This window comes from Pelecanus crispus, chromosome 11 (genome assembly GCF_030463565.1).
Source record: "Pelecanus crispus isolate bPelCri1 chromosome 11, bPelCri1.pri, whole genome shotgun sequence".
In the NCBI taxonomy this organism is placed as follows: domain Eukaryota; kingdom Metazoa; phylum Chordata; class Aves; order Pelecaniformes; family Pelecanidae; genus Pelecanus; species Pelecanus crispus.
In genome coordinates, this window is record NC_134653.1 from 9514530 (window position 1) to 9525967 (window position 11438).

Genomic DNA, 11438 nt, shown 5'->3' on the forward strand with positions numbered 1-11438 from the left:
GACTTGGCAGTGTTAGGCTTACGGTTGGACTCGATGAGCTTAAAGGTCTTTTCCAACCTAAATGATTCTATGATTTTGTGATTCTGTATAGAGGCAATACAGGGTATAATTAAGGATCAGAGTCAGAAAACAGTCAGAGATGCTGCTAGAGACAACAAGCACAGATAGTAGCCATGGAAGTAATGGGCTATGGAGAGGCAGAACCAGGCTGTTAGAGCCCAGGTGTGGAATCTCTGCAAGCATCAATGTATGGCCAATCTTCCAGGAAAACCACTGAATTGCTACGTATTGGGGGTATCTGAAAGCTTTCAAGTCACTTTTGCAAACTGAATGTAAGCTCTGAAATTACTTAGAAGTAAATGATCTAATTTGGCATCAGTGTCTTTGCACAAGTGATGTACAACCTCTCTCTCTCTCTCTCCCCCTGTCTTCTTTGTCTTGTTGTGGACTCAGAGCCAGCTCCCCTGACCTACTGCTGTAGAGTTCACTGTTAGGAGATGACCCTCCCCAGCTTGGTAAATCACATATGATATTCTGAAAAAGCAGATACTCAAAGCAATTATAGGCTACCTGTCTCACTTTAACACTTTTTAAAAAGGGCATGCAGCAGACTGCCTGAAGTGACACTGTTCACTGATGTTAAGGTGATCTGAAAGGAGAAGTACCCCATTTTTCTGATCTGACTGCTATTTAACTGGTTCTGCTTCTCCTCTGCCCATTTTCCAATCAAGATTGGGAGCAAGGATGACTATGTCTTAAGGTGCCTGAAAGCCCATGTACTCAGTCAGAGAAACTAAAATGGACAGGGCAATGACAACTGCATGAAATTCTCAGTGAAACCTGGAGAAAAAACACAGTGCAGTGCTCAGTTCACTGAATTTACACTTCAGGAGCACATACAGTGAGATTCAGAGCAAGAACGTTTGGGTTGGGGTTTGAGGAACTTCACGCCACTGTAACAGGGCACAATATCGTCCATCTGCTCTCCCCATGTTGCAAATGACTTCTCTCATTCCTCACTTTACCATGGCTGTTAAGTGGCTTTCAAGCTGTGTAATACACACACACACAAAGAGCCATTCTGAACACATGGTGTTTCTAGCATACATACACAAGAAGGCATGAAGCACATCTTCAACCCAACATGGAGGGACTGAAATCAATGAGTGAGTTTGCTCACAAGTTTGCAAGGCATCCAGATTTGGCCCTTTTCCCAGGGTAAAACAGGGTAAATTCCTAAGAGCACTCAGGGGTTTACAGGAACAACTCTAGTGACATCTCCCTGGCTGCCTGTGCCATGTAAATACATTTTAAGACACAGCTGCTACTGTTTGGAAATGTCATTACCCATTATTCAGTGCAATAATGATGGGCGATACACACACAGATGGGTCAGCCTAATTTGTTCTCAAAGTCCTAGAACAAACAAATAAGAAGTATGACAACCCCCAAACAGAGAGCGTACTATAGCAGCCTTCCACCAGCGCACATGGAAAAGGAACAGTTGACCAGTGATTTTCATGGTAGTAGCAATGAAATCCAGAGAAGTTTCTCATTTGTTCACCAAAACGTAACTACCTGCTCCCAGAAAGTAGAATTCAGAGCAGCTGGTGATGCAAATGTAGTAGAGAACCACCCAAGGCAAATGATGCAGTTCATCTCTGGCATGCCTGTTGCTTACTTCAAGTGCAACACTTGGGACAGGAGGTGGCCTAAAGACTTTCTCTGTGGAATGAATCTCCAAAGGACTGATTAATTAAAAAAAACAAATCCACCTCCTTTCAGTCACTTTTGTAATTTCCTTAAAAAATGTAATGCTCTCAGGATGCAAATACTCCAGGGAGTGGGGTTTATTTTTCATTTGAGGTTTAATTCTGCTCCTAAAGAAATACATATTCACCTATCCCCTGGTTTCAGTAGTGCAAGCTTAGATCCATTTAGATTGATGTAATTTACATGGACAAAGAATTTTGTGCATTTGTTTTCTCTTTGTTTTTGACCTTGGGCAATTACATGCTTTGTAGCTGGAAAGCAAAGCAATATCTATTTCAGAGCTTAAGGGTATGAAAGAGGAGAGATCCACCTGCAGAACCCTCCTGGCACAGACTCTCCTGGGACTTGTGTTTGTTTGCCAGTTAATAACTCAATTAGTTGTCCTGAAAGGTCATCAACAGCTTTACTACACAGCACGTTTGCTATTTTCCCAGGCTCTTGGTACAACAGCAGATGTGCTCATGGGTACTGCATGGTGGGTTTACAGCAGAACCAGGAAATTTTGAGATAAATAACCCTGGGGTTTTTTTGGTTCACTGGTGTTTTTGTGCTCCCAGTAAATACAGCCTTGGTCACAGAGTTCAACTACTACTTATATCTTCTGAAGCAAGGATAAAGAGTACACAGGCTGTGCTGCACCAGCACTGTGTGAGGTGCAAGTGCTACAGAGGGGTAACAAGAAATGTGAGATGTGACCTAACAGGGATGATCTAAACCTCTGCTGCACCCATACCCACGTAACTGTGCTTGACTGTTATGGAAATATCTCACAGTCTGAACTTACTACTCAGTCCAGGAAATCCTTGATTATATTTAATCCTGAAACTATTATGTGACGCAGCACCAACTAAAGCTGGAAGTCTGGTCATCAACAATTATTAAAAAACATTCTCACAAAATATATTTGACATATAGTTGCATACTTTGTGGCTCTCAGCAGTAACAATGCACATACAAAAATAAAGGCAAAAGCTAAAGGCAAGTCTGATTTCCCCTCTTTTATAATTATTTTCAAAACAGTTTCTCCCACATACATTTAAAATTACAGGGAATATATTGCTTTAGAAACACCCCAAAGCACCAGAACAAAAATTGGCATTTTCTACTCTTACTCAGAATGTTAATGTTGTCCAGCACCTCTTAAGACTGATAGGGAACAGGATGCCAGAAGGCAGAAAACAGTCCAGGATGAGCATGTTCTGATCAGGAGCTCAGCAGCAAAGCTAAGCTCTTCCCCACAATTTGTTCCTTAGTCTCTTCCTTTGGATTTTCCCAGAGATCGTCTTTGGTAGTTGTTGAACAAACTCCAACTCATCTGTAAAGAGAAATAACAACAATACTAAGCACTTTGATACGGCTTGATGCCAAGCGGTGTTCCTTTTCTGTGGCAAGACTGTGATTTTAAAAGCTATGGGCTCTTTTGACGATGAAGCAGGCAGGCAGCACATCAATCCCAGTGCCCCAAAAAAAGAATGAGTTATGTTTTAGAGAAACAGAGTCAGTTGGGTGACTCAGTAGTTCCTCAGATCAGTAGTGTGGGACAATCACACGCCACTGAATTTGAGCACAACTTGGACTTCAAAGGGAGCAACTAAGGGGCTTTACTTGGTATGTGAAACCCTGGCTGATGAGGCAGAGCTAGGACTCCTGCCCACACACTGAACAGAAATGTTTTGATTCACCTGTTTGTTAATTCATTTTTTCCTGGTCAAGTGCAGGTTTTGTATCATTACAAAACTGCACTAACATGTTGGTGAATCTGACTGACCCAATGTATAGATTGAGAAGTCTGTGATGCCAGCAGAGAGGAAACCTCCTGAGCGAGACCTTCCCTGCTATAATGAGCAATTTATACCACTAATACAGGGTGCAGGAGAAAATCTAGCCAGATCTGTTTAAAGCCCAACATAGACCAGTACCAAACCCCAAGAACCTGTTCCAGGATTATATTTTTAAGAATGCTTTAAAAACAATTACTTCCCAAGGTCATAATTAGATTATGTAAAAAAACTTATTACTGACATAGAATAAATGGATTGCATGAACAATCTGATCACTTCAAAGTGGATTACTTTGCCTAAAAGTACTTACTCACATTTGAAACTTGAATGTGCTTACAAAAGAATCAGATTCTGCAAGTGTGACCAGATTACTTTTTTCAACATGTTTTCATGATTGCACTTAAAAATCTAATGCTATTTCTAGCTATTCTGCTTCAAAAATGAGATTACATTTAAAATATCCAGCATGTTTTCTCTCTGTTCTGACTGAATCAAGGAGAGAAAAATTAATCTCCCAGAACCGTTGCTCAGGAAAAGGGAAGGGAAGTTTAAAACGCTGCATCACTGTTGTCGGAACACCGTGCAGAAACCGAGGGAAGCCAAAGACAGACAGGGATGTCGTCTTTGAAGACTTCTGGTGGGAGCTGGAGCACCATTGGTTAGCCAGGTGGGGCTTATCCTGCTACTCCTGACAAACTATTCATGTTTAACTCTGAACATGGACACCCTGGGATTCTTTTCAACCACTCTAGATACTCTGCTAGGGGAGTTTGATTCCTGCCTCACCTGGAAAGGCTGTTCTACTGTTTACCTCTGCACAGCCCACTGCCACCAGTAATGAGCTGTGAAAATCATGCTGAGATTCCCCCAGACCTGCAGTACCCTTTGAGCGTGATAATCTATGACCAGTGCAAACTGTGATAACTCTGCTGAGGAACTTGACGGGCTATTGATTGCTGTCAGCTGAGGCTTTCACCCACACTATAGTATTCAACCCCCCTGTTACTGTTAACATCCACACATTATCTTTCTCTGTTCAGTTAGTCATTCAAAATGTCTAGAAATACATTTAATATTTTATAACTGTATTTAATTTGTAAAATCTGATTCTTTTGTTTAAGATAATTAGGATAAATTTATGCTCATAGACACAATTTGATTAGGTGAAGGAACATTTAATTTCCCTCTACATAATCACAGTGAAATCAAATACAGGTTCATCTGTGGTTTCAATGTAAGATGACAACATCAGATCCTATCAGGATAGGCCTATGATGTTCAGCTAAGCAGTGTTTACTTATGTAGCTAGGATGGGTCAGCTTTTCAATGTTACATTTCAAAACCTGATTAAAAGAAGTTCCAGGAGAAAAAAGCAAAATTCTACTGTTCCAAAATATAACCTGATTGTATTTCCAATCTGATTATTAGGTTTGATTGGAGGAGTTTTAATTTTAGGGTACATTGCCAGGAACTATTTGTATATTCAGAACTCAGCGATACTTGCCTTTCTCAGGTATTTGCAAGGTGCAGTAACTTTTTTCACATGCTGAAGAATTAATTTTTCAGGATCATGAGATGTAAATTCAGGAGACAGAACAATAAAAGCTTTTACCACCTAAAGGAGAGAACTAGAGTAAGGCAACGCTCAGCAATCACTAACTTGATGAATAATGTTCAATAGAAAAACTAAGATGAATAATGCAATTTTCTACAATCAAATTTCTTTCAAGCCAGTGGAAATACAAATTTCCAAGCCAGATGCTGGACAACTTTTTGGTTTTTATTGCTTATTGATCTCCACAAATGGCCCTTAAAACTACTTGTAGTGAGCATAGTGGAGTTCCCAGCAGACAGGAATTCTTCACTGGTGTCTGGGCAGCCACGTCATGTCCTCACAGTGAGGAGAGGGGTGACTTAGGTAGGCCACATTTGCTTAATGGCCTTCCTAAGCAGAATAGGTAGGGGATGTTGCTTCAAGGTACAGATCTCATTGGGATTCAGAGAAGCCATTGCCAGAGTTTCAAATTGACCTAGGTGCCCCTAATTTTTCTGAAACCAAAAGGAAGTTAGATGCCTCTTCGTCTCCTCAAATGTATTTGAAAACACTGGTCTGCATCTTTACAATGTTAATACACGACAAGATTTCACTCACAGGCATAGCTACTTCTCAAAATACACATACATTAGATATTTTAGGTAGCTCCTCATATCAGTGTCCTTACCTCTCCTCTGATGTGGTCTGAGCTGCTGACAGGAGCTGTTTCAGCTCCTGCTGGATGCTTTATCAGGGCACTCCCTCTCTACTTCAAGCAGCCCAATGCAATACCTAGAGAGGAAATAAGAATTTAGTATTAAGAAGCAGAGCTGGGCAAATAATTCTGAAATCTTTGGTTCAGTGGTAAACCAAACCCAGTGCTTCTGAGATCAGTTATGATGCATTCAGAGCTGTGTGAATACCCCAGGTTTTTGTAAGCTAAGCGTGCATATTTGGAGGGAGGCACTTCAGAAGTCACCAATGAACTGAAAATATTCCCCAAAACATGTTGATTCTTTACCACATATCTAGTATAAAGACAGAAAGGCCTTGCTGGTTTGATCTGGATGGCAAGGTTGCCGCCTTCTCCCAGAGGCAGAATGTTACCATTTTCATCTATTACCTAAAATGAAAGAAAGCTTGCTCATGAGGAGTTAGGTGATATGCTGCTGAACACAGAACAGGCCTGCCATGACCTTATCTTATTTCAGATTGAAATAACCAGAATGCTTTACACTCATCAAAGTACCTGAACATTGTATGGTGGAACTGCTTTTCCTAATGCACCAGGCTTCATTTGCATCCCCCCACGATGCACGTGCAATACCCTGTAAAAGAAAACTGAGTTTATGTGGTTTGTTATTCTATACAAATGGATAATTTTGCAGCCGACTCACTAAATGATCTACAATTCTAGAAGAAAGAAAAGATGTTAATTTAAAAACATGTTTTCTCACTGTGATTTTAAAGTCCACTACTCATTTATGTAATGGTGTAAATCAGCACAGCTGAGAGAAATCCATACAACAGCATTGACCTGTATCAGTGAAAGAACCTACTCAGTGGGAAAATTCTGGTTTTCATTCAGTGGTGTTCCAGATTAAATCAACTGGGCTTGAAAAACTTCTGATTTAGATTTGCCTTACAGTAATTTGGCTCCATTTACTTCTCAGAAATGTCCTCTGATTTATATCAGTGTGAGCAAAACAGCAGAGCAGTGTTCTTGGCTACACTGTCATTAGTGTCAGCATTCTACTGATATTTCTTGTAGGGGGATGAGCAAGTCCACAAACTTGGATTTATGGGACTTGGAGTTTCTCCTCATCTGAAACAGTGAAGTGGCACCATGGACGAGTCTGGTCCAAGTTAAAAACTTTCTCCAGGGAACTTCTACCCTAGACATTTGTAATAATATTTCCACACAATATACACTGTATGCGAGTGACTGCAAACATTCTCATTCAGTCTGGCCATAATATTCATAGTTATCTAACCCTGTCTTATTTTTCTACTCTGCCATCATGGCAGGGTGGTTTGACTCCCCTCCGCTCCCCTCCACCATGCCGTATTGCAGGCTTTTGAATTTGTAACTTCATATAAGTCGGGGGAAAAAAACCAAGAAATAAATGCATTAGAATCACTGGAGGAAAGAACATGGTTTGAATCTAGGATCCAGCTGCATACAAGCAGAAATGGCAATTTTGCAGGTTTCCATCCATGAGGATCCCAGCTTCTGAAATTACTACACTCCGACAGCACACGACACACTCTGTGTGGGATGGGACTAAGGCGGAAAGGTCCAGCCTGCAACGTGGCTCTGGTGGAATGGATACCTGGTAAGATCATGCTGCAACATCATGCAATAAATAGTGGGTGATAGGAAACGTAGACAGACTCTGGGTGTTAAAAAAAAAAAAAAAAAAAAAAAAAAAGAGTTCTAGTTGCTGTGAACTTGCTGAAACTTCTTGTCATGGGCACTCCAACAAGGAAACACCAAGCAAAAATCAAGGACACAGTGACACCATTATTGGTGGGAACAGAGCATGCCTCAGGATGGTTTACAGTGGAAAGAATCTGTGATATTACAAAGAGCTATGACTTGCCCTAGATCAATCCATATGTCTGTGGGTGGTACAAAAATTGAATCTATGTTTTTGATTTTCCACTCTACTAGAGCACTGTCTCCCCTCATGCCTTGCATTAACAACCCACTAATGCAACAGCTTTTGCTATTTAAAGTAGTTGCTGCATCATACTGTAGCTTGCCATGTGAAAAGATACAAGGTCCCTGAATCCATGAAGAAAAGGAGGTGGAATAGTCAAATTTTATCCAGCCTCTATCAGACAGACCCCATAGTGTATCAGAGGAATTCAAATTCATCCAAAGCTTGGTAATGACAAGAAAAAAAAATTACAAAGGAAGCATTTAATAGGAAAAAGGAATTTAGAAATGGGGTTAAGCAGATGTAGTGAGTTTACACAATCCTCTTTCCATTCATTAACAGCCCTGATTCCTTCAAGGAATCTCTCAGGAGTGTAGCTTCATGTCACCTAGTAGAAGGTGTTTACCTTTAGTGTTGTTTTGCTGCAGATCATAAGCATGGTAAGGGAAAAAAGACTGTGGAAGTATCTAATCTGATTAAGGGAAGTGCACAAAGTCCTCTCTGCTTCCTTCAAATTTCTGTTACTTCATTTACTAAGAAAATAATGCTTTCTATCCAGAACTAGCCATCATCAGTCTGAGCATAATAATAATAGACAATGAGGTTTAAAGACTAGCTGTGAATGCCTGACCGCTTACCTGGCAAATACCCTCACCTCTGCACCTGATTGCCTAGGAAGTATCACAGGAAAACAAATACTGATCTTTATGAAAGCATCATAAAAGGCTGAAATAAACATTTTTTTGGCAATGTATCCATATGCTGTATCACCCACTGAAAGTAAGTGTAAATATCCAAATTAAAGAGGCAAAGTCTGTTACCTTCTCCAATTGAGCCCATTTATTGGAAATGTGTGGTACTCACAGAGGCCTTAAAAAGCAGGGGACTGTGGTGCCCGCAGCCTCCCTCTCTCAAGGGGAACCTGACTTGAGAGCACAGGGCTGTGTGGAGCATGGACTCCTTGGCAGACAGACCCTGCTGCAGACGGATTTGACCACAGCCTTATTTTGTTCACTTTTCTTCTGGTAGAATCACATTAAACAAACTTCTTGCTCTCATGGGGGATTTCATATTCTATACTCACTAGAAGCCTGTGAGATTGTGCCTGAAGATAACTTTTTTTTGGATTTTAGGACTGGAAAGGAAAAAGAGCATTAGGAAAAAAGCAGTTGCTGGACTCTGTTGCTCTGCCACAGCTGATGGAAGCTTAGACACTGGTGGCGAGTTCTGGTCTACCTCTTAAATCTAACACTTGAATGCTTGGCAAATTACCCCTTCTCTAATTGATCTTTTCAATAACGAACCTTCCCACACAGATATGCTTACATCCATTCCAAATTGTGTTCTTTTTTATTCTTACAGGGGGACTATTAAGACTCAGATCAAGTATTAGCATAATGATTGGTTTTACATTAACAATCTGAAAAGCTTTATGAATAACTAAAATCAAATTTACCTAATGGCTGCTCTGTTTTTTATTACAGCTTTATTCCAACTTTTTGTATTGTGGGAAAGGAGATGAAGTTGTAGATCACTTAAAATGTTTTTAAAGCAAAGATGGTTGTTAAAGCAAAAGATGGGCTCTTATGTTCATATCTGTTTCAAAATACTCTTTGGTATAAATACATGTTGCTTGTACAATTTAGTAGTCTCATACTATGTATAATAATGCCTCACAGTTTAAAAACACACCAAATACTCCCAACCTTGCACTGAGAATTCCACTCCTGGCTAGTGGTTGGAAGACAAGAGACACGCCATCAAAAGAAGGCGACAGCCGTATCCTGGGCTGCATCAAAAGAAGCGTGGCCAGCAGGTCGAGGGAGGTGATTCTGCCCCTCTACTCTGCTCTGGTGAGACCTCGCCTGGAGTACTGCATCCAGCTCTGGGGCCCTCAGCACAAGAAGGACATGGACCTGCTGGAGCGGGTCCAGAGGAGGGCCACCAAAATGATCCGAGGGCTGGAGCACCTCTCCTATGAGGCCAGGCTGAGAGAGTTGGGGTTGTTCAGCCTGGAGAAGAGAAGGCTGCGAGGAGACCTTATTGCAGCCTTTCAGTACTTAAAGAGGGCCTATAGGAAGGATGGGGACAATCTTTTTAGCAAGGCCTGTTGTGACAGGACAAGGCATAATGGATTTAAACTAAAGAAGAATAGATTTAGACTAGACATAAGAAAGACATTTTTTACAGTGAGGGTGGTGAAGCACTGGAACAGGTTGCCCAGAGAGGTAGTGGAGGCCCCATCCCTGGAAACATTCCAGGTCAGGTTGGACGGGGCTCTGAGCACCCTGATCTGGTTAAAGCTGTCCCTGCTCACTGCAGGGGGCTTGGGCTAGGTGACCTCTTAAGGTCCCTTCCAACTCAAAGCATTCTATGATTCTATGATATGATTCTATGACATGGTTCTCATCCTGCCACCAAAAATGTCGATTTTGTATCTTGCTGCAATAAAACTGCTAGTACTTCAGCTGTAGTGATACATTTTCAGGACTTGCACTGCCACTATCCCAAACCAGAAAAAATGTATATGACCACTACGGGGGAAACACTGAAGAGGAAAGATATTCCCTGTCCCCAGCTGAAACTGAAGATTCCTCTCTACTTTGTAAAGCTTCAAAAGAAAGAAACAAGTCCTCTAAAACAACTATAATCAGTCATTTTACTTGTTTGCTGTCCTTAGAACAGCTGTGTTGCCCATTCTAAACACACATAAAACACCAAAAGAAAGGGCTAATTATCTTCTGAAGCATGAAGCTGAAGACCAGAAAGTCTCAAGAACACAACTTCCTCCTTGTGATCCATTTCTGTTTCCTTGTCATCCTTATACAACACGGGAGAACAGCATTGTCTTTGCAGACATTAGGCAAAACGTGCAGAGGCACTGGCAGCATTAACACCTGGGTGAGGTTGTTTTGCAACCTCATCATAATGTTGCACTTCCATAATCCCTATAGAGACCAAAGTCACCATGTCCCTTCCATAGGCTTTGGATGAGAGGCTAAACTCTCAGGAAATAATGCATCAAAATATATTCAATACAGAATGCCTTTTCTGATGCAGCTACTACCTTTTCTATTGTCTCTGAGAATAACATCAAATTAAAGCTGGGCTGTAAGAGGGATGGAGAGGAGGTCTCAAAGGGAAAGGCTGATCTATTGAAAATTATATTTTTCAGCCAGAATGATACAATTAGTCAAGTTTCAAACTTTGTGGCTCCAAAAGCAAGCCACGTGCTAGAGAGATGCATTTTGCTTTCAACTGCTTGTAGCGGCAGGCCTGGGTCTCTGAAATCATTCTGCATGGATCAGAGGAAACATGTTGGCGATTCTCTGATCTTGGGCAGAGGAGGAGAATTAAACAAACCATCTACCCTGAACACAGACAGAAAAGTGTATTGAATATCAACGGTAAGAGGTTGCTGCAGCATGGAGCAGAGCACCTCATAGACTACAGCCACAGCACGTGGCATGAATAACCTGGCAGTCTGCTTGACTTTGATCCCAGCCCATTCATGCAAAAAACTGGGTACTAGAGCACAACAGAAACCCAGTTTCTAAGGTCAGCTAAGCAAGGGATCACCGTAGACGACAGTGCTAGCATTGAAACCTGGAGCAAATTACTCTAATGAACCATACTAGAATTCAGAGAGTCCAGAGTCATGACCCCACTGAAATCAGTGCTATACTC